The sequence below is a fragment of the Balaenoptera acutorostrata genome, chromosome 7 (genome assembly GCF_949987535.1).
Source record: "Balaenoptera acutorostrata chromosome 7, mBalAcu1.1, whole genome shotgun sequence".
In the NCBI taxonomy this organism is placed as follows: Eukaryota; Metazoa; Chordata; class Mammalia; order Artiodactyla; family Balaenopteridae; genus Balaenoptera; species Balaenoptera acutorostrata.
Window position 1 is genome coordinate 93,354,034 of NC_080070.1, and position 22,152 is coordinate 93,376,185.

General features: G+C 37.3%; 1 pseudogene; it reads left to right on the forward strand.

Moving 5' to 3' along the window:
* Positions 1-17,307: 17,307 nt before the first annotated feature.
* LOC102999371 (paraplegin-like) lies at positions 17,308-21,028 on the forward strand (annotated as a pseudogene).
* Positions 21,029-22,152: the final 1,124 nt, after the last annotated feature.

The window sequence follows — 22,152 nt, forward strand, 5'->3', positions numbered from 1 at the left end:
TATTTAAAATTCTTGGAAAAGAAACAAATTCTCTCTTTCACCTGTAGTTTGATGAGTTTATTTGAGTCAGGTGCTCACCCTCAGACCAATCAGCTACAGCCTAGAAAAACTTATGTGGTACAAATCTAACAAACCAGACTCACTCTGGTCAGGCATGAAAAAACATACATGCTACAAAGGACATGGACTCTTTGTTCATCAGCAACTGAACATCTGAAAGATGAATAACCATGCATATCAGGCTTGTATAAATGAATCTGGAGTATAAGGGACTTATATTCAGTTAAAATACAATTCTAGAGATAGAATTTCTGTAATATATTCTGAAAGAAAGAAAAACGGTGAAATTCAATCTAAAAATCAGAATAATAGTTTTATAATTGTTTTTTGCTTATCTAAAAGAAGGACATAAATGATTGAGTAAAATCACACGAATGCTATAAAATTCTAAGATTTATATAAATTTTATTTGAGGCATCTTCTAAAATATAAATTATTTTATTTGGAAGAAAACTGTCCTAATATAAATCTAGCTAGAATAAATATAATTCGGGGTAAGTCTGTGTGTAACAGTTATTTCATAAAATAATTTTCCAAGTCTACAAATTAAATATGAAAATAGCTGTCATTTTGATCGATTTTTTAATTAACCATTACATACAATGCCATACATTTCTTCAGTTCCATAGATGTAGCACAGAATTATAATTAAGAATTTAGTTCATTTTCTTTCTATAAAATTTTTTTACTACAAAAACTAGAATGCAATTAGGCTATTAGGTCTAAAGTGACTGCATGTGGATTATGGAAGCAGCAGTTTTGAAGGGAACAGTTTATGGGATAATTTAAACTGTCTCATAATGTAGGAATTATGACAGCTGGTATATATACATATGTCCTTCCCAAATACTGTTTCACAAAGAAAAATGCATATAAATTGAAATATTATTGGAGTTATATACTCAATGGTTAATACATTGTGAAATTTTTATAATAAATACAATGTATGGCTTTGCTTCACTCATGAAAATGAACTTGTTTCAGAAAACACTACACTGAATTGTTTAAACAGAGGAAATGATCACTGACTGACAAATAAAATTTCTTATACTTTAAAAGGATAAAAAAGGAAAAAGTAATCTACTTTCCATTATTTATTACATTTATGGAGTTCTGAAGAGTTTATGTTTAAATAAATAATATTTTAATACACTGAAGAATTATTTAATTTCTATGAATGAATTTCACTCATTCATCTATACTATACTGAGACCAAACAGTATGCTAATGCTATCTCATAGCTCACTGAGCATGTGTTTAAAAGATGTTGGGAATACAAAGTCCATATTTGGCATACACACTAGGTCACGTCTGTTTGTTACATTATCTTGGAGACTGACATCACCTGCTATGTCAGATACTATTGCCATTAGGAGAAAGCCACCTGAATATTAGCTTCCAATTATTTAGTTATTTATTTATTTTTAAACGTGATTATTTATTTATTTATTTATTTATTTATTTATGGCTGTGTTGGGTCTTCATTTCTGTGCGAGGGCTTTCTCTAGTTACGGCAAGTGGAGGCCACTCTTCATCGCGGGGCGCGGGCCTCTCACTATCGCGGCCTCTCTTGTTGCGGAGCACAAGCTCCAGACGCGCAGGCTCAGTAATTGTGGCTCACGGTCCTAGCTGCTTCGTGGCATGTGGGATCTTCCCAGACCAGGGCTCGAACCCGAGTCCCCTGCACTGGCAGGCAGATTCTCAACCACTGCGCCACCAGGGAAGCCCCCCAATTATTTTTTAAATTATTTGCTGTGAACATGCAAGTTTCAAAAAGTTAAAGAGAACTGGTTTTAAAAAACAAGATAAGCAAGTTAAATTTTTCAAGTTACTTTCAAATAAATAAATAAATAAACAAATGAGTTTCAAAACTAAATGAGCTGTATATTCACATTCTTCCACTTAGTCTCTCAACAAAGGAGAAATTTCCTTCCTCTTGTTAATGAAAATTCCACACTTCCTTTAAAATACAGTTCATTCAACATCTACCTCAAAATCCTGACTATTCAAGTCTATGTTGATATTTCCTTTTTAGAATTCCTAGATGATTTGTGCTGAAATATATTTACACATTTTCCTTTCATTTTTCTTTAATTGGTAATGTAGTCCTGTTTCCTTCACTAAAATTTTCTCAATAACATTAAGTTGTTGTTTTGACTTATATAAACTTCTTGCATAGATAACTAGTGCCTGATTTAATGAGCTGGGAGTGACTTAATTGCCTAATATCCCCAAGAAAGATTGTATGTAATATAAAAGCCAACTGTAGCTTATGTAAGTGGCTTTTAAAGTTGTTGTTTTTAATGCCAACTCTTAGAAAGCAATAAATGTTCCTAGTAATCCTGTATATACAGACATTTTTACATAAATATTAGTGGGAATGTAAATTTGTGCAGCCACTATGGAAAACAGTATGGAGATTCCTCAAAAAAAATTAAAAATAGAACTACGATACTAGCCAAGACATGGAAACAAACTAAATGTCCATCAACAGATGACTGAAGATGTGAAACACACACACACACACACACACACACACACGCACACACACACATACACACACAAAGAGGAATACCACTCAGCCATGAAAAATAATGAAATCTTGCCATTTGTGACAAAATGGATGGGTCTAGAGGTCATTATGCTAAGTGAAATAAGTCAGATAGAGAAAGACAAATACTGTATGATTTCACTTATATGTGGAATCTAAAAAACAAAACAAATGAACAAACATTACTAAACAGAAACAGAATCAAAGATACAGAGAACAAACTAGTGGTTGCCAGAGGGAAGGTGGGGGGAAGAGAGAAATAGATGATGGAGATTCGGAGGTACAAACTTCCAGTTACAAAATAAATGATAAATGAGTCAAAGGTATGAAAAGTACAGTGTGGAGAACATAGTCAATAGTTATGTAATATCTCTGTATGGTGACACATGGTAAATAGACTTATCACGGTGAACATTTTGAAATGTATAGAAATACCGAATCACTATGTTGTATACCAGGAACTAACATAATGTTGTAGGTCAATTATACTTCAAAAACAAACGAACAAACAAAATCACAGAAAAAGAGATGAGATTTGTAGTTACCAGAGGCAGGGATTAGGGGGAGAGGGAATTGGATGAAGGCAGTCAAAAGGTTCAATCTTCCAGTCGTGAGATAAATAAGTACTAGGTGTGTACTGTACAACATAACTATAATTAACATTGCTGTATATTATATATGAAAGTTGGTAAGTAAATCCTAAGAGTTCTCATCACAGGTAAAAAGTTTTTCTATTTATTTAATTTTGTGTCTGTACGAGATGATAGATGTTCACTAAATTTATTGTAGTTATGATTTCATGATGTATGTAAGTCAAATCATTATGCCATATACACTAAACTTATATAGTGCTGTATGGCAATTATATCTCAATAAAACAGAGGAAAAAATATATAACTGGAACAAAAGGTTTTCATAATAATACTTACCCTAACTATATGCAGTACAATCTGATATTGTCTATTCTCCGTTTATTTAAAAATAATCTCAGTCACAAAACATTACCTTGATTTCATGACCCACTAATGGATTTATCAGACCCAAAATTTAAAAACATTGCATGAACTAATTCTCAGTGAGGAAGTTCACATGATAGAAGCATCAGTGCAAAAGTTTGTTTGAGTTTTGTGCTGGTTTTTCTCTGTGTTATTCCAAAGTATTATTGTTGGCATTTTGGGAAGGATAGCCTTTTGTTATAATGGAAGTCTCCCCTGCATCCTGGGATATTTACTACTCATGACCCCTACCCACTAAATGCTAGAGGAACCCCTCAACTACTGACAACCAAAAGCACCCCACACATTTCTAAGGTTTGGAGAGGAGCAGTGCTGTGGTGTTGCCACTGGTTAGGAACTCATGAAAACAGGGCTTAGTATGAAATTCAGTTAGATTATTTATGTATGTTATTTGAAAATCAAGCCAATAATATTGGGGAATATGTTATTAGTGGGTAATTATAGCAATCAAATAAAAACTAAATCAATTCATTATTTACTGACAAATAATTAAGTTCAAGAGCCTGTAAAACCCTGTTTGTTCTTCACTTTCAAGAACTGAGAAAAGTTTGGATCTCAGATCAAGCACTTAACTAACCCTTAAATTCCTCACCTGTAGTGTAAGAATAGCATGAAATTAACAGTGTTGTTATGAAAATTACATGAGTAGTCTACGTGCCAGTGCCTGGCCCATGGTAGGTGCTCAATATACTTACATTTACAGAATGAAATAAGGAAGAAAAAAGCACACACATGAAAGAAAATATGTAATCAATGCTGTTAGGCTGAACAGTCTTTTGAGTAACAAGTGGTATCAGTACTCAAAGCATCTTCCCTTGTACAGCAGCAGTCATGTGAGCAGGAGGAAATAAATTTTTTTTGGAAAATTTTTTGCCAAAAATATGTGGAAAGGACTACTTCTATTTTCTTCGTTCATTGTTAAAGAATACGGCTAGAAAAAGTACCTTGCTTGCCTCTTGCATCAGAAGTTTATTCAAATGAGTATTAACATTAAAAAGTATAATATCCCTAAATTCTCATTTTGGCCTCATGGAAAAATAAAGAAAACAATAATGAACTTTTTAAGAAAATTATTTGGAACTATTTCTTTCTTTTTAAAAATGTTCTATAAAACTCAAATTCACACATATGTGATATGGACATATGACTTAGTTAAATAAAAAAAAACCTCAAATACAAATTGTGTAAAGTTATTTATGTCGGGTTGTAAAAAATAATTCAATGAAGTGTGGTTCACAGAAGAAATTATTTTTCATAATTTCAAATGATCTATGGTTTAATCCCTCTGAAATTTGTAGACAGCTGAATTTGTTCATATATTAGGAGCACACCATCTTATTTACTTATTTAGGATGTCTCTAGGAAATATAAGTAGTAATAGAAAATAACAAGAAAAGTACACAGTCCAATATATCTCCTAAAATTACTATCTAAGCCTCTGAACAAAGAAATATTTGTAAAGTTCCTAACAATGATCAAAACTTTTGAATCAATGAACTCTCCCTCTATGGATTTTTTTTTTTACTACATTACTTTGTTGAATAAAATGTTCCAACCACCTCCAACCACCAAACAGTTTTAAAATGTTTTGCACTTTATTTGGATATAAAAGGTATGTACGTGTTACACCAACAAAGAATACTTTCTTGACTCAAAACGTAGTTTTTTTATTTCCAGGAGATTAATGAGGCCTGTGTTCAAGCAAAGTATTTCTAATACTTGGAACTGAGATCATCTCAGATAAAATCATTCCCAATAAGACATTACTTTTACTACTCTGGAAGAATTTTTCCACTGATTTATCATTTTTAATCACATCAGTATTCCAGTGATTACAGATCATTCAATAGAGCTTCAAGCTATATACTCTTAATGTGTTGTAAAAACAGGACCTTCTCTCCACTCCATTTGGGGAATGTCAGAGCCAGAAATTGAGAGTGGTTTCACAAATCTCAACCTCCCGATCAGGTTTCAGGGCCTCTCAGATAAAGGACAGATTTAAATGGATCCTAAGGTTTTTAAAAAGTAAATAAATATTTGTCTCTCATTTGTGAAGCTATTTCATTCTACTGTCACACAAACATAAGAAAACAAAAACAATCACCAACAAACTAGGTAAATCTTGTTTTGTGCTAAGAAACTCTATAAATGTGATTTATATTGAGCCAAATATTTACCTACATATTTTTTCTTTTCTATTTAACACACAGAAAACTTTGTGCAGAATAAATGAAAAGCTCATAATTGCCTACTGTGTAATAGAAACAAACATAAAATTTTTAAAAATACAAAGACAAGTTAGAGTATTATTGAAAATGTATCTAGATACATACATCTTCAGCAGATAAAAATTAGTAAAAATACATATTTTAACATTGTATATTTTTCATTAATTTTTTTTATTTCTTAACGTTTTCTAGAATGAGAGTACAGGTGTCTTATAGAATTTGGGGGTGGCTTGAAGCACAGCCAGGGGAAGTGGAGTGGTGGCAGAAAGGATGACAAGGCAGTGGGGTAGTATAAAGGTCAGAGTACTTTGGTCAGGCAAAATGATCCCACTTGGGAGGGGAAAGCTGATCTAGTGCTCCTGGGAGACACAATGCTATATTGATATGTCCCCAGAGCACCCTGCTATAATTGTCAGAGTCGTGTGAGAGAGCCTCAAGGGACACTTTTGCTTTATCTTCCTACGGCATGGACACATTTATTGAATCCTCTCTTCTTTTTTATTTTTATTAAATGGAGAAGTGCTGCTGAAACTCTTAGGTCAGAGCACAATAGAGGGAATCTATACTTCTGGTAGATCATTGGTAGGTATAATCAAAATTCTTGAATTTTTATAGTTAAAAAAATGAGCAGGGCTTCCCTGGTGGCGCAGTGGTTGAGAATTTGCCTGCCAATGCAGGGGACACCAGTTCGAGCCCTGGTCTGGGAAGATCCCACATGCCGCGGAGCAGCTGGGCCCGTGAGCCACAGTTACTGAGCCTGCGCGTCTGGAGAGTGTGCTCCCTAACAAGAGAGGCCACGATAGTGAGAGGCCCGCGCACCGCGATGAAGAGTGGCCCCCGCTTGTCCACAACTACAGACAGCCTTCGCACAGAAACGAAGACGCAACACAGCCATAAATAAATGGATAAATAAATAAATAAATAAATAAAAATTAAAATTAAAAAATGAGCAAAAGCACGAACAGCAGATACATTACATCCCTGGTTGCAGCCACACATTTTATCTCTCCTTTTGTCTAACCAGGGACCTGTGGGATTGAGAGACTGTACATCAATTCCCAAGCAAGGGAATTTTTGTCTTGAAAACGTAGAAACATTCCTAGTTTTACTTTATGTTTGTTAACACCTAGTGCTGAAAAGAGGTAATGCTTTCACGGTCTCAAGACAAGGTAGGAGACAGACTAACACATCCTTTTGAGCGTCAATAGAATTCTGGTTTATAGTTAATGGAAGAGAACTGAACTGTTTAAGGCTCAAAAATAATTTGTCAAGCGGAAGTCTTTTTTTTCTCACAAATACATCATAGAACATCATACTTTCAAGGAAATCTCCTAACTTTAAAAGAACCACAATCACTCTCCAGTGCATAAAAGACTATACAATGAGTTCTTGTTCAGCATAAGGACCTGAGGAAAATGTATGCTAATCAGACCTCAAATGAATAGCACTGGAACAGAATCATTCAAAATACTCTCTCCTCAAAGACTACAAACTCTACCTTCTTCTTTTACCTTCTCATCCCTCAAGTTTCATCCCTCAATTAACAGACCCTCTCCATCCATGCTCCACAAACACCTGCAAATCAACAAGAGAAACTCTTTCTTTTGTATTTTTACCTTGATGAAGAACACTCCTATGCACTTTACTCCATGCAAAACTTGGAAGTTCATCCTAATTCCTTTATTTTTTTTAATATCTCCTACCTGTAATGTTTCCAACTCTTGTGGATTCTACCTCCAAAATATTTTTGGAATCCTTTATTTCTGTCAATCTGCCCTGTAACTACCTTACTTCAGGCTCCTAGGACCCATCTTTTTACCTCTGAATAACTCAAAAACATCTCCTATCTCAAAGAATCACCTTCAGTGTAACCCAGTAGTTCCCCAAATTTACATAGAACCAAAATTATTTAACAAAGTTTGTTAAAATGCATATTCTCAGACCCTGCCTCTTACTTCACCTCTTGAGATTGTGACTGAGTGAAGTATGGGAATCTGCATTTTTAATATGGGGCTAGATGGTCCCAACACAAGAATAGACTGGAAGCAAACAGACTGAAAGGGTAGTAACTGCCAAAGAAGCCATGAGCCTGAATTAGAAAAGCCTGTGACTCTTTGGGAATTAAAGTAACCTGTGGTTCCTCAAACTTCAATGAGCAGGAAGTGAGCTAAGAAAGTTACATAGCCTCAGTTTAGAACTGGTCAAAGAGGATAATGAAAAATAAAGGAGAGGAACAAAACAGCTCTCCCAGGAGAAGCATACCCTACCTAAAGAACCTCCTGACCTCCAGAGTAAGTAAGAGGCCTTCACAGTAAGCTCAGAGAAGCTATAGATTTTTTACTGTTTTTTGACTTCCATTCTTCTCTTTCAAGTGGGACTATTTTTGTGTGGGTGTGGTTTTCTGGCCATGCTCTACCATCATATATTGGGTGTGTATGGGTTCAATAAAGTGTGTCCTCTTAGTTTTAGGTCTCAAGGCCAAAAGGAGCCACAAAGAATCCCAATGCAGTAATTGCTGCTTATCAACTGTGGATTCTGGACTCTGAGCTGCATTTATTCACTGAGTATTACCTTTGGTTGTCTCCTAAGAAAATCAGTTCTGCTAAATACATTTCTATCCATAGATTCCTTGAGTAACTTTGAACTCCAATTTGAGAATCACTGGAAAAGATAAAAAGATTAGTTTAGAGAGCTCCCAAACCTCTTTTCAAGCCTTATCTTCTTACTGGTGCAGATATGCCCTGTGCTCTAGCCAAGCTAAACTGCTCATTGTGGGCTCTGGGGTTTTACTGGCTGTGTTTATCAGAATTCGTGGTGGCAAAGATAATTTTTTTCAAAAAGATAACTAGTTTAAGCACAGAGCAAAATTATCCAATAGACGTTTAGGTTCATATACCTAAAGGAAGGCTGGAGAGTGAGACTTAGATCGCAGGCATCAACAAAGGAATTCTGGATGGCTCACCCACAAGAATTACGATGAATCCAACCAGTAGAAATAATTAGATTGGTCCAGAGAATCCAGAAAAATGATTAAAAAAAAAGCTTTCTGAGCAAAGATGCATAGAAGGCCACAAATATATATATATATATTTTTTTAAAGGAGAGAATTAAAGAAAGAGAAGCTGAGAAACTGGCATTCTTAGTGAAGTTAGAGAACAGATTTAGTGGGTGTATGGATATGGGAAACAAACAAGGGAGGAAGTTTTGATTACACATGCCAAGTACAGAGTTTGAGTTGTTGGATGTGGATGTGCTGATGAGGTTCAGAGTGGGGCTCTATTACTGGGTGGTCAATCTAGAATAAAGATAAGTAAAGGTCAGGGTTATTGAGGAGAGTAAGATGACGTGGACTTGAAGAGTTGCATTGATAGCCAACATCAATTTGGAAATCATGAGAATGAGGTCAGTTGAAGTTAGTTGGAAAATACACATATGAATACTCAACTGAAGTTATCCACAGAGATACAAGTGATTTATCTGGGGTTGAATGGTAACACTGATTATATAAAGAAGGTTGTAGACTCAAAGTGTATAGCATCCGAATAAAAATAAAAGGGAGACTTGGTATTCTGGTTCAAAAGTGGTGCTGGGAAGGAGACAGCACAATATCTTCGTTTAGGCTTTCAGATGAGTAGGAAAAAAAACAATTCAATTCAACCCTATCATCACATGATGAAGAGCCTTTTCTAGAGACATGATAAAGTGGGTAGGGCAATAGGTATCTGGAGTAAACCCTATCATCATTATTGTGTCAATTATTGACCAAAGACATACTAAGTACTACACTTTGTATGTTATTTTTATTGTAAAAGTCATTTTTAAAAAATTAAAAATCAAATGAGGTATGTCAAGTAAAATATAAATGTTGCCCAATCCTCTTCTTACCACCACCAACCCCAAACACACATATGTAAATCCCCAGGAATCTTCACGGTTAATGATTTTGTGTGTTGTTTGGATTTTATAAAGCACCAGCTTTGTGCTTATTTTGTTTTAGCAGCAGAATTACTGCCCCTTTATACTTTATATATACTAAATATTGTACAAGATGTGAACAGTTTATCACTCAATCATGGACAGAAAAACAGTGGTACTTTGAGGAGTTCAATTAATGCTTGAAAAATAAGCATTCCAGGGGATCTCCCTGGTGGCGCAGTGGTTAAGAATCCTCCTGCCAATGCAGGGGACACGGGTTCGAGCCCTGGTCTGGGATGATCCCACATGCCACGGAGCAACTAAGCCCGTGTGCCACAGCTACTGAGCCTGCGCTCTACAGCCCGTGAGCCACAAATACTGAGCCTGCATGCCACAACTACTGAAGCCCATGCGCCTAGAGCCCGTGTTCCGCAACAAAGAGAAGCCACCGCAATGAGAAGCCCCCACACTGCAACAAAGAGTAGACACCGCTCGCCGCAACTACAGAAAGCCCACGCACAGCAACAAAGACCCAAAGTAGCCAAAAGTAAATAAATAAATTTATTTTAAAAAATAAATAAATAAAATTAAATAAAAATAAAAATAAGCATTCCAAGGAAAAGTATTAGAAAAAAATCCACCAAGTGTTGATACAGGTTATCTTGGGGAACTAGGATAAAAAGATCAAAGTTTTCTTTAAATTTTTAAAGTAATGCATTTATATGAAATTTGAACTCAAGATATGTTTATTGATTTTGTTTTCATAAAAAGATTTTAATATTAAACAATGTTAATAAAAACTGAAATTGTGATTCAGAAAATTGGAAGTAATTAATTGTATATTTTCAAAAATGTTTGGCAGCTAATGCATCTTCTTGATTTTTACACTGGCTCAAGTATATCCTTTGAACTGCTACAGAAAGAATTATTCTGACACTTGTTAAATAATAAGGAAGAATTTATTCAAGACTATTGCTATAGGTGTCAAAATTATTGCAAAAGGGGGGAGAGTTTAAGCTCAACTCTAAGTACAGCAGGGACAGGTGGGGATTTATAGCCAATGAACCGCGGTTGGGGAAGGTGGTATCAGCGGACGGAAAATGACTAAGAGCAGACATCAAGGGTAGAGGGGATTTTTGCTAAACCTACTTAACAGGATTCATCGTGAAAGCAGGCCAGGGTGATCAGATATTAAGAGTGGGGATTCTCTCTACAATGACTTAGCAGGATTCTTGCTACAACTGGGCTAGGAGGGCTTGAGGACAAGGCCCAAGGACAAAGCAGAGTCTAAAAAAGGGCTCAGAGGAGTCTGACTAACGTTTGGTTAAGGAGTGAGTTTTTGTCAGAACCACAGCACTATATTATAGCTATAATTTTAGTTGGTACCTAGTTTAAAAGCAAAGGGTTTAAACTACAAACTTCTCATACTGTAGGCCTGATAATAACTTTAATGATGATTAATAAACTTGCATACTTCTTTGAGCCTAATTTGATGTTTAGCAGCAGCTATTTTATTACTTGTACCATTTTACTGCTTTTTTAACCCCTCAATGTAGGACAAAGTATAAAAAAGCCTCAGTATTGTATTTTGTTGTTAACAAGCTACTAAATTTGTGTTTCCCATATAATGTTGCTATACTTGCTGTTTGCTTGGAAAATCATAGCAGTAATTTATTCTTAACAAGTCATTAAATTTATGTTCTCCATGGCCAATTTGAGGCAAGAATGGTAAATAATATAAGCTTTATCCAAAAACTTAATTAAAATGAACACTTCAAATTATTTTTTGGTTTTGTTAAATGTACTAAGTCATTTTCTGAAATTTGTTCCTATCGACTCTTAGTGATTTATTTGGTACAAACGCTAAATCAAAGCTTAATATCTACACACAGTAAATCACCTAGGAAATGACAAAACTATTTTGAAGTGACTAATCTCATTTTCTAGGTACTAGCAAAATACAAAACAAGAAAAATTACACAAGCAATTCTCAGACTAAACTTCCTATATTTACATCACTTTAATAGGGATATATATCATACTTGAGCTCAGTGTTATTAACATAGATGAAGCAAACCAGAAACAGTTTGGTAACCCATTCTTATGATATGGTGTTGTACATGTTTAGATTGGCTTTTATGTTAAAAGACTGAGCCTTTAATCAGACAATGTTAAAAAATTTTGTCTTTTGCTTTTCTTAGGTATAACCACAATTTACCTTTAATTAAAATACATTAAATTGCAAGTCCCATGCATCAAAATTGAAAATCAGTAAATACTGGCATAGCACCACGAATATATTTATAGTATGATACTTGTGAATTTGTAAAACACTTTTAACTATCACCTATCTTTCAAATTAATGATTAATTCCATTTTGCTAAAGGGCTTCCCAGAAAAGAAGAAAATCGATTGTATAGTTTTAACTTAGTGGCCATCCAAGTGCTAAGATTACTTATATTTTTATTTAGCATTTAGTGCTCAATACCCATTCGTTAGGCAAATTAATATGGCTTTTCTAATACTTTGAAACTGATGATCTGGAAGTGAGAACTTCACTTTAAACAAATTAACTCTAAACCCCTATAATTAATGCTCCTTATTCTTATTTTATCAGGATTGTTTTTCTCACTTCTATCTCTATTCCAATGGGACAAGAACAACAGATCATGCACATATTTCACTTATCCTTTGGGAAGATAAGGAGAGTGTTGATATGGTAAATATGGGAAGTGGAAGATTTACCAATGTGAGTTTTCAGTGTAATAATTAAAGCATTTATTAGATGGAAAGTTAGAAAACTGGCAGGACCTGAGGAGTCATTATACCGGACAACCACTGCAAAATTGAAAAAGCAAATTGAATAAATAACATTTTGGCTTTTCTCTCATTTTCTCCTCAATTTATAGGTGTATGGCATTTTTAAAACACGGTTCCTAAATTGTAATTTTAAATACAATATGAACCTGATACATACAGCCAGGAAAAATTGTAAAAGACTTTAAAATGGGCAAAAATGAGTAGTAGATGTCCTAACTTGGCCCTCCAGGTTATCTTCACCAATTCATAGCACTGCATATTATTATTTTCCGTATGCAAATGAATTATCAAGTGACAGGACAATTGACTTCCCTTCCTTCTTGTGGAAAAAAGCCAATTTTCAATCTATTTGTAAATTCATTTTGGCATTCTTGCTTTACCTATATGTGCACTACTTTGAATTCTCCTTTGAACTACCCTTTGTAACATCTTACACGTCCCCTATTAATAAATGAGTTAAATAAAATATTTGGTACACATTCATTTCATATTTCTATGAGAGCAATGATTTTATCTGGTAAAAATATCTTTCACAAGACTCAAGTACAGTATTTACAGATGTAGCCAACATACAGTCAGTTACCCTTATGAATTTTCTCAAAAATGCCAAATGGGGATAATACTCAGCATAACAAACTTTCTTAAAAGTCTACTTTCTCTTTCTTACATTCATACACACAAACACACACAGTAGGAGAGAGAGAGAAACAACTGTCATCACCTCCCAATTAATTCTTCATCCACTCTCCAAACTCTCCTATCTCCATCCATTATTTCTTGTCTCACTCTTCTTTCCCTCTCCTTTTAGGTTATATTCTTTTATCTGTACTTTACTATGTATTTTAAACATGGGGTCTTTGTTTCTCACACTACTACACCTCACTTTTTAACCAGAGTTTTCCAGGACAAAAGTCCTCCAGTTAATCTAGTAGACAATTCTCTTGTGTTGAAATCAGAGAGGGGATGCTATGCCTATCCAAGCGTTAATTATTATACACTTTTATGTCATAGAGATGACAAAAAGTGTGGAAAATGCATAGAATATGAAAGTAGTTATAGTCTTATGTTATGGTTGTCAAGGGCAGGGACACTCACAAGAGAACAAAGGGGCTTGTCATGGGAATTTAAAATCCAATGAGGTATATACAAGTCCTGCTGTATTCACAAAATCCTTTTGATCACATTAAGAGTTTTGGAACAACACGGACAAGAAAATTAAGTAGTTTTGGTGAACCTCTGTCACCCTTGCAAATTCTATTATATTCTACTTGGTGTGCACATACAATAACAGAGCAAGGCAGCACCTGTTTTCTTTTTTCTTTTCTGTAAATCCACTATCTTATGTGCCTACTGCTTACTTAATCATACTAAATTACTCAAGTCTCTCCAAAATTAAGAATGCACTACTTTCATAAATAAAGTTTTTTAAGTGTCATGTGCTCTGTTTTGAATATACTCTTTCTAGTCAATCAATCCTCTTCCATAAGAAGTACACGTCAAGTCCAAGCAATACTTTTATTCTGAAAACTCACATCATGCAGATATTTAACTGATTGTACAGATATTTCTCCTGTTGTAAACCTTCCACATCCTCCCACCCCCTTCCCCATGGTCTATTAGGCAATGTCTAGACAAGGAGGTTATTTTGCTCAGTTAGCTCTGGATGTTTGGAGTGCAAAATAATAATCTTCACAGAAGGAAAGAAAGCTTAATATATGAAGGAAAAATCTCTAGTGAAGCTAAGCTAATCCTATTTGATGGCTAGTTTCTAGCATTTACTTCCTGAACTTGATATTGCTTCTCTTTATATAAATATGTTCTACCTGTGTATGTTTTAGTGATCTTCCCATAACCAAAGACTGTGTTTAATAGCTAGTCATCAAGCAGAAACATAAATCTTTCTTTAGTGTATATGTGTGTGTGTAGCCATGTACATCTGTATGTCAGCGGTGGGGGTAGAGGAAAGAGAACAGAGCGGATTTGTGTGGCAGGAAACAGACTAGTATAAATATGCATTGCTGTGTGGTTAACATAGTTTACATAAATGAGAACAAAATAACTGTAACATTCGCCTCTAAGATCTGTGAAATCACATGGGTCTGAGGAATACAGAATGGTGGACAGCATGCTACAATGAGACTCTCAAAAGTTAGATTTCAATTTTCCTTAAGTAACTTAAAAGGACCTTGCTCTAATAATTTGGAAACACATCAAGAGTTCAAATAATGAGTTCACATTATTTTCATTTGCAGTATCCTTTAAAGGGGCCTTCCTGACTATGGGCTATCACACTTTACATTCATTCTTACCATCCTCTCTTGAGTTTTGGGTTATCTTTCTTACTGCCACACACACACCCTGTATGAAATTCAAGTAACTCTAAATGTGTCATCCACTAGGAATCCTTCTCCTGCACTCCACTAGACTTAATGGCTTGGCCACTACAACTGAACACATCACATGTGCATTATATTTAGTAATGCAGGTGTCTTTCTTACTAGACTGTTAGCTACTTAAGAGCAAAGAGTGTGTGTTATTTATGTTGATATATCAACCCTTTCATGACCTTTCATCCTGTAATTGTATAAGTAAAATTTCACTAAAATGCCTAAAGAACATTTAAAGTAATTTATCACATTTAAAATAATTCCAACTTTTTATATCTCCATTACTGATTCACACCTTTAATGGTCTCCAAAATAGTACTTTTTCTTAAAGTACATGTATGTGAATCCCTGACCAGCTTTTTCTAGAAATACATTTTAACTGTCTATATCGTTGGAGAATGAGAACAGAATGAGAATACCTGGCAATACTCAAATTTAGGGACATAGTTTTAAACTCTAGATCCTACAGAAGAGCAGCCCTCTCTTTTTGGAAAGAGAGACTGAGGATGAATAGTTAGTAGAGTGACTTTTGACGCTTCTTTCACTGTATTATTGGCAAGTCATTTGTTGCCATTATAGGAATTGCACCTGAAAGAATAGAGCACTTAAGAAAAGTATAATTTATGTTGTTGATGTTTTCCCTTTTACTGTTGCTTCTTATTCTCAAGCAGCTCTAGATCACTTTCAAGATGGGAGAAGCAATCTTATTCTTTTTTTTTTTTTTTTTTTGGAGCCCTCCTCCACAACAACTAGGAAGTCCTTTACACAGAGTAGATGCTCAATCCATACTATTGCTCTAAATTCCTCCTAATCTTTTCCCATAGCCTCTCATTCTGGCTTGCTCTTTTATCATCCTAAAGAAATAAACTTTTCAGATCTACACTGTAAGGCCCAGTGGCCACCCTTGCCAAATTACTTGGCATATCCTGTCATACATAGTTCTTAGAGATAAATATCTCTGCTAAACTTGTGTATATTACTGACACACTGGAACATGGCTCCTTTCACCAACATTGGGAGGAAATCAGAGACTGAACAAATGAATTAAGATACTATTATATTTATGCAAAATAGAAATCAAATTAATAATGTACTAGTAAAATAAGAAAAGATATTTGATCTGCCTTTTTTTACATGTAAAAATATTTTTTTAATCAATCTCAGGTTGTCCTTAAATTGATCCAGAAAATTAAGTAAGAAATTAGTCAGATATTCATGATACAGAATGATATTAACTTATGGTAGTTCTATTCCTGTTGCACCTATATAAGGAAATTTTTAAAGTTAGTAATACATTTCTCTTACCAAAACAGGCATAGGATGTTGTAAATCAACTGTACTTCAATAAAATAAATCAGAAAAAAAAAGGCCTAGGACAAACTCCTTTAAACAAATTGCTCATTTCAGACACTTCATTAATTAGAAATGTCATGTTTGATTATAAAAATTATGGTTTTGTTACCAAAAAAATTCCCCAAATCCATTGAGACTAAAATAAGAGCAACTTGAAGATATGGATTTTTATATTCACTTTAACACGTTTGTTGAAAAAAACATTAGAACCACAAACAGTATACTTAACAAACTGGGGAAAAAAATGGAAATGGTTAATTCCAAATGGGAGATGTGAAAATCTATGGTATGCGGGAAAAGGATGGGAATAAATGAAAGGATGACAAAAGTTCACTGGAAAAATACAATTTAAAGAGAGGATGAAAATATAAAACTAAGGAGGGGGGTCTAAAAATAGTATAGATAGAGATACGATAAGGTATTGGAAATTTGAGATCAGAAGTCTACGTACCTAAAGTGTGGAGAAATGGAACACTTGTAGATCATTGGTGGGGATGTAAACTGGTACAATCATAGAAAACAGTGTGCACTCTTTTTCCACTACAAGAAGCTACAACTTGAAATACATTCTATTATAAAACATGCATTTTACTTATTTTCTTAAGTTGTTCATGTTATAGCTCTAGGGAAAAAAATGTATTTTAAATAATAAGCCTATGAGATGTCAAATTAATATTACTAAAAACTATTCATGCTTAAAAAATCAACTACAACTAAGCAGAACTGGCAATTAAAAAATTAAGAATATCTTTAAGAGTAGGAAAACTACATACTAGATATTTTAATCTTATCATCTTATACAATCTTATATACAATTTTATTTGATGCTTGCAGCCAGAGAAGAACTTATTTGAACTCCAACTTATTTTTGAAAAATCCCAAAGAAATACTAACACTATTCATTCTTAGACCTTTGGAAATTTGAAATCAATGTTTCATATTATTCATGTTTTCTACTAGAATGTCTAACATTCACCATGGGTAGTTACTGGGTACAGATTATTAATGTATTTATGATAAAGCCATTAGCTGCTTTACTGAACATTTCATGAATGATATTCTGGGAATTGAGTCTTTCTTAAATGTAAATTTTTATAAATTTATTTAAACATTTTTCCCAATAATTTGGGATTACAAAATGCTTTCTTTTAATGGTAAATTATATTTAAATGTGACTAGCATAGTCGGCCACTTTTTTCAGCGGGTAAAATATGTATTTTTTTTTAATTCTAATCAGTCTTTGCAAAAGAACAGTTATAAAAAGGTACAAGCAGATCATTCCTAGAGTGTTCCAAGAGAAAAACACATCCTGTTCAGCATTTCCCCACTATGTGACAGCTTAAATGAAAAATTAGGTAATTATATTTTTAAAAATTAAAAGTGCTAGTAATTAGATAATGACCTGATCACAGTTAGTATTTTAAAATCTGTACATATTTTGAAAGTACAATTTTGGATAAAACATGTATACTCTGCAGAAAAATTTACCTTCTCTTTTTACCTCTGAATAAAATGCAATGGCCCAATCCTTTCTTATGGAATTTACAAATGTGGTAAAAACACACATATAACCCTGATAGTTTCATTTTCTTATATAGCAACAAAAGAACTGTCCTTTCCAAATCAATAACCCTGCCTAGGAAAGAACGACCATGTATCACCAGTTAGCAGTGATGGTTATCTGAATATAGAGACTTTTTTCCTCTTATGACTTGATTTCCCTTTGAATAAATTAAAGTGAGTAGCACTACAGTAGCTGTCCTCTACATCAAACTGCCACTTCAAAATATTCCCAGGTGATGCAAGTGTAATTTTGTTAAATAGTACTTAAATAACAACTCAATCTAGATATTGGTTTACCTAGGCCCTTGGGTATTCACTCAATCTAAATCTTCAGTAGTGTTTCTAAAACTTGTACAATGTGAGTCAAATAAATCCCTAGAGAAGAGTCAAAAGCCATGCATCATATGCTAAACAAAATGAGGTAAGGCTTGTTATTCATAAGCCTTGGGATGGATGCAAAAGCAGTAGCTGCTATTAATTAACATCTTACATAGAAATAGGAAGGCTGAACATCTAGTGTTTGGGTCTCTTAGTAAACATGTAACAGGCTTTTATTAATTTAAATCATTTCTACAAGTTTATCAAGTTGTTTTCATTGCACTGTACTTCCATTAAAACAATGAAACTAAGAAATAATCTTCAAAAAAATGCAAAAACAGTAGGAGTCAATGAAATGAAATTCGTATTAGTATACTCTAAATCTATATGTATATACAATTTGAAGGTTGATAATATTGATATTTACAGAGCGGCTCCAGAATTTCTCTAAGAGGCAAGCTCAGAGACAACTATTTGGTTGGAAAGGTAGTGAGGCTTGAAGATTCATTAGAACAACAAGTATACCACATTTTATGATGTTTTGAGGAGTGCTCTAAGGGAGAAGCCTGATGGAACATAATTTCCATGCAAAATAGCTTCCCCTTCAAAGGTGAAGTGGTTAAAGTCTAAAATTAAAAAAAAAAAAAAAAAAAAGGCGGGCGGGGGTGGGGTGGGGGAGGGGGAGTGTGCCCTCAGCCAGGGCACCGGGCCCAGGTGGCTGCGCGGGTCGGTGAGGAGACAAACGTGCTTCACAGGCCTCTGCAGGCCTGGGCGGGTCTCCCCCCGCGTTGGAGGCCGAGCCCCCGCAGAGCTGGCAAGGGCGTCAGCTCACCCTGACCCCTGACGGGATCTGCGGATGGCTGCTGACACAGCACCTGGTCCAGAATCCTGTCAGACTCTACAAACTTTTAGATGGCACTTACTAACTTAACACCTCAAGGATGAAGCAGAAACTAAGGCCACTGCTAAATCCAAGAGGAGGAGCCCTGAAGACCAAGGAGAGGAAGAGGAGGCGCAAGGGGAGGGAGGACCACCTGTACCTTGTCCCCGTCGCTGTGGCGGCGCAGCCGCTGCACTCCTCAGCACCTGCGGGGCCAACATTCCGGGACCGACTTTGTCTACGAGGCGCTGGCCACGGGCGAGGCCCCACGGGTCCACCTGGTGCCCGGGAGGATGTGGTGGGAGTCGGCCTGCACCCAGAGCTGTAGTGTTCGGCGACCTCGGCTGGCCTGGGTGTACTGAATGCAGGTGCAGATATGGACAGTTTAAAAGAGAAACTCTGGAGGCTGAAGAGAAGCTGAACACGGAAGGCAAGGCCCGGACCCCCAGTTTCCTACGGCTTCTTAGGGAATGCCCCCTCCGCCTTGGGGAAATCAGCGCTGGGCTTGGCTGTGCGTTGTTTCCATTTGACTGGAGAGACGGGGAAGGAAGCAGGATTCAAGTGTTTTTAATCAGCTTAAAATGCCTCGTTTCATGATTGTGGGCAACAAGGTGCGGAAAAGAGTCAGCCTCAAAAGACTTGGTGGGCATGCAGTCACAGGGTTTGTGATTACCTGAAGAGCCCGGAATGCTTCCTTCAGCTCGGTGCCAAAGTTCTGAAGGGTGCGCTGCTGTTTGCCCGGGCTGTGGGAAGACGCCGCTGGCCAAGGCGGTAGTGACATAGGCCGTGCCTTCCTTGGCGCTGGCCGGTCCGGAGTCTGTGGAGGTCTCGGCCCTGCGCATTTGTGGAGCCTCTTCAAGGAAGCCCACGCCCTGCCCCGGAGGGAGTCGCGTACATTGAGGAGACTGACTCCGTGGGCAAGCAGCGCCCCACCACCAGGTCCGGCTCCTGCAACACGGAGGAGGGGCGGACTCTGAACCAGCTTCTGTGAAAATGGTTGGACCGTGCGCCACCGACCACGTCACAGACCTGGTGTCCACCAACTGAACTGACGTTTTTGACAACGCTCTGCTGAGGCCAGGCCGACTTCACCAAGCCTTCATCGACCTTCCCACGCTGCGGGAAAGGCAGGAGGTTTTCAAGCGGCACCTGAAAAGGCCGGCGCTGACTCGGGCCGGCAGCGTTCACCTACACTGCCTGTCAGCTGAAGGCAGGGCTCAGCTGTGCGGGTGTCGCCGGGCTCTGTAGCGAAGCCTCGCGAGAACTGCAGGAAGACCGAGCGGCCAACCTCGAGTTTTCCCTCTCGCGCTGCCCAGAAGAGCAGTATCCTCTCAGAGGATGACAGGAAGTGGGTTGCGTTTCACGAGTTAGGCCGTGCTTTGTTTGGCTGGTCGCTGGAGCACACGGAGGCTGTGGTGAAAGGCTCCATCGCGCCACAGACAAACGCCGCACTGGGCTTGGCTCCGATGCTTGTGAGAGACCATCCCCTTTTCACCATGGAGCCGCTGGTGGAGAGGGTGTGCAAGGCCCTAGGCGACCGCATGTCGTCGGGGACCATCTCCTTCAACAAGGTCCCTTCCCAGGCACAGGACACCCTGAGGAAGGTCACCCGCACCGCCCACTCCAGGGGGAAGCAGTTTGGTGTGGCACCGAGCATCCAGCCCATCTCCTTCCCCGAGGCGCCGGAGGGCCTCACAGTTAACGGTGCCTCTTCAGCCAGGGCCTCCAGCAGATAATGGACCATGAAGCAAAACTGCTAGTGGCTAAGGCCTACAGGCATACCGAGAAGGTGCTCCAGAACAACCCGGAGAGGCATCAGGTGCCGGCGAACACCCGCCGGAAGAGGAAGTGTTAAGGTGTGAGGGCCTGGAAGGTTTCCTTGCCCGCCGCCTCACCAGCCTAAGAAAATAGCGCCTCAGAGGTGGAGCGACACCTGAAGGGGAGAAACAAGATGCTGGCAGGGGGAGCCTGAGAAGGAAGAGCTGGCTCGGCCCACACAGTTGGACTTCCCTGATGGTGCCAGTGAGGATGCGGTGTTTCCACTGGATCCAGTAAGTGAACTTCTTTTTTTTTTTTTAATTAATTAATTGATTTATTTTTTGGCTGTGTTGGGTCTTCGTTTCTGTGTGAGGACTTTCTCTAGTTGCGGCAAGCAGGGGGCCACTCTTCATCGCGGTGCGCGGGCCTCTCACTGTCGCGGCCTCTCTTGTTGCGGAGCACGGGCTCCAGACGCGCAGGCTCAGTAGTTGTGGTTCACGGGCCCAGTTGCTCTGAGGCATGTGGGATCTTCCCAGACCGGGGCTCGAACCGGTGTCCCCTGCATTGGCAGGCAGATGCTCAACCACGGCGCCACGAGGGAAGCCCCAGTGAACTTCTTAGCTGCCCCTCAAGTTTCTTTTTACTTGCGGTTTGTACCTCTTTTTGAGCCTTGGCTGGTCTCTGCCGAAGGGCTTCTGAGATCTATTAATTGATTTTCCTACCCGTGGTTAGCAAATATTTTTGCAGAGATGAAAAATAAACAAAATAAAGCAGGTCTTTTGAATTAGTTTCTAATGGTCCTTCTTACCCACTTAGGTTTCTCACACGTCTCTCCACAAAACATTTTGAGGTGAAGGAAGATGTTCCTCCAGAGAGGCATATTCACACTGGACTGAATTCCTCAGAATGTCCCATTTTCCCTCACATAGGAATCTTCCTGAAAAGAACTCCCTCTGGCTAGAATACTCATACAACCCATTACTCCATCTCTGACATGTGTTACATAGCTAATAGATTCACACTTCAGGTACCAGTGTCTTTCAGAAGCTCACTAGATGGGGTGCCCCTCCTATTAATGAATGCATGTGCTTCTTTTCACATCTCGCATTACATTGAAACAACCGTACAACTAAGTCTTCATTGGACTGTGAGCTTCTGGAGGAGAGATGACATGCATTTAACCCCTTTAATAAAAGGATTGGATCCAGTGAAGTTACAGATAAGAAAGTGGCTTTTTTTCCCCCTCCTCCAAACTAGTGCTTTAAAACATTTCTGGTACTCCCTAGTTTGCCTGGAATCTTTT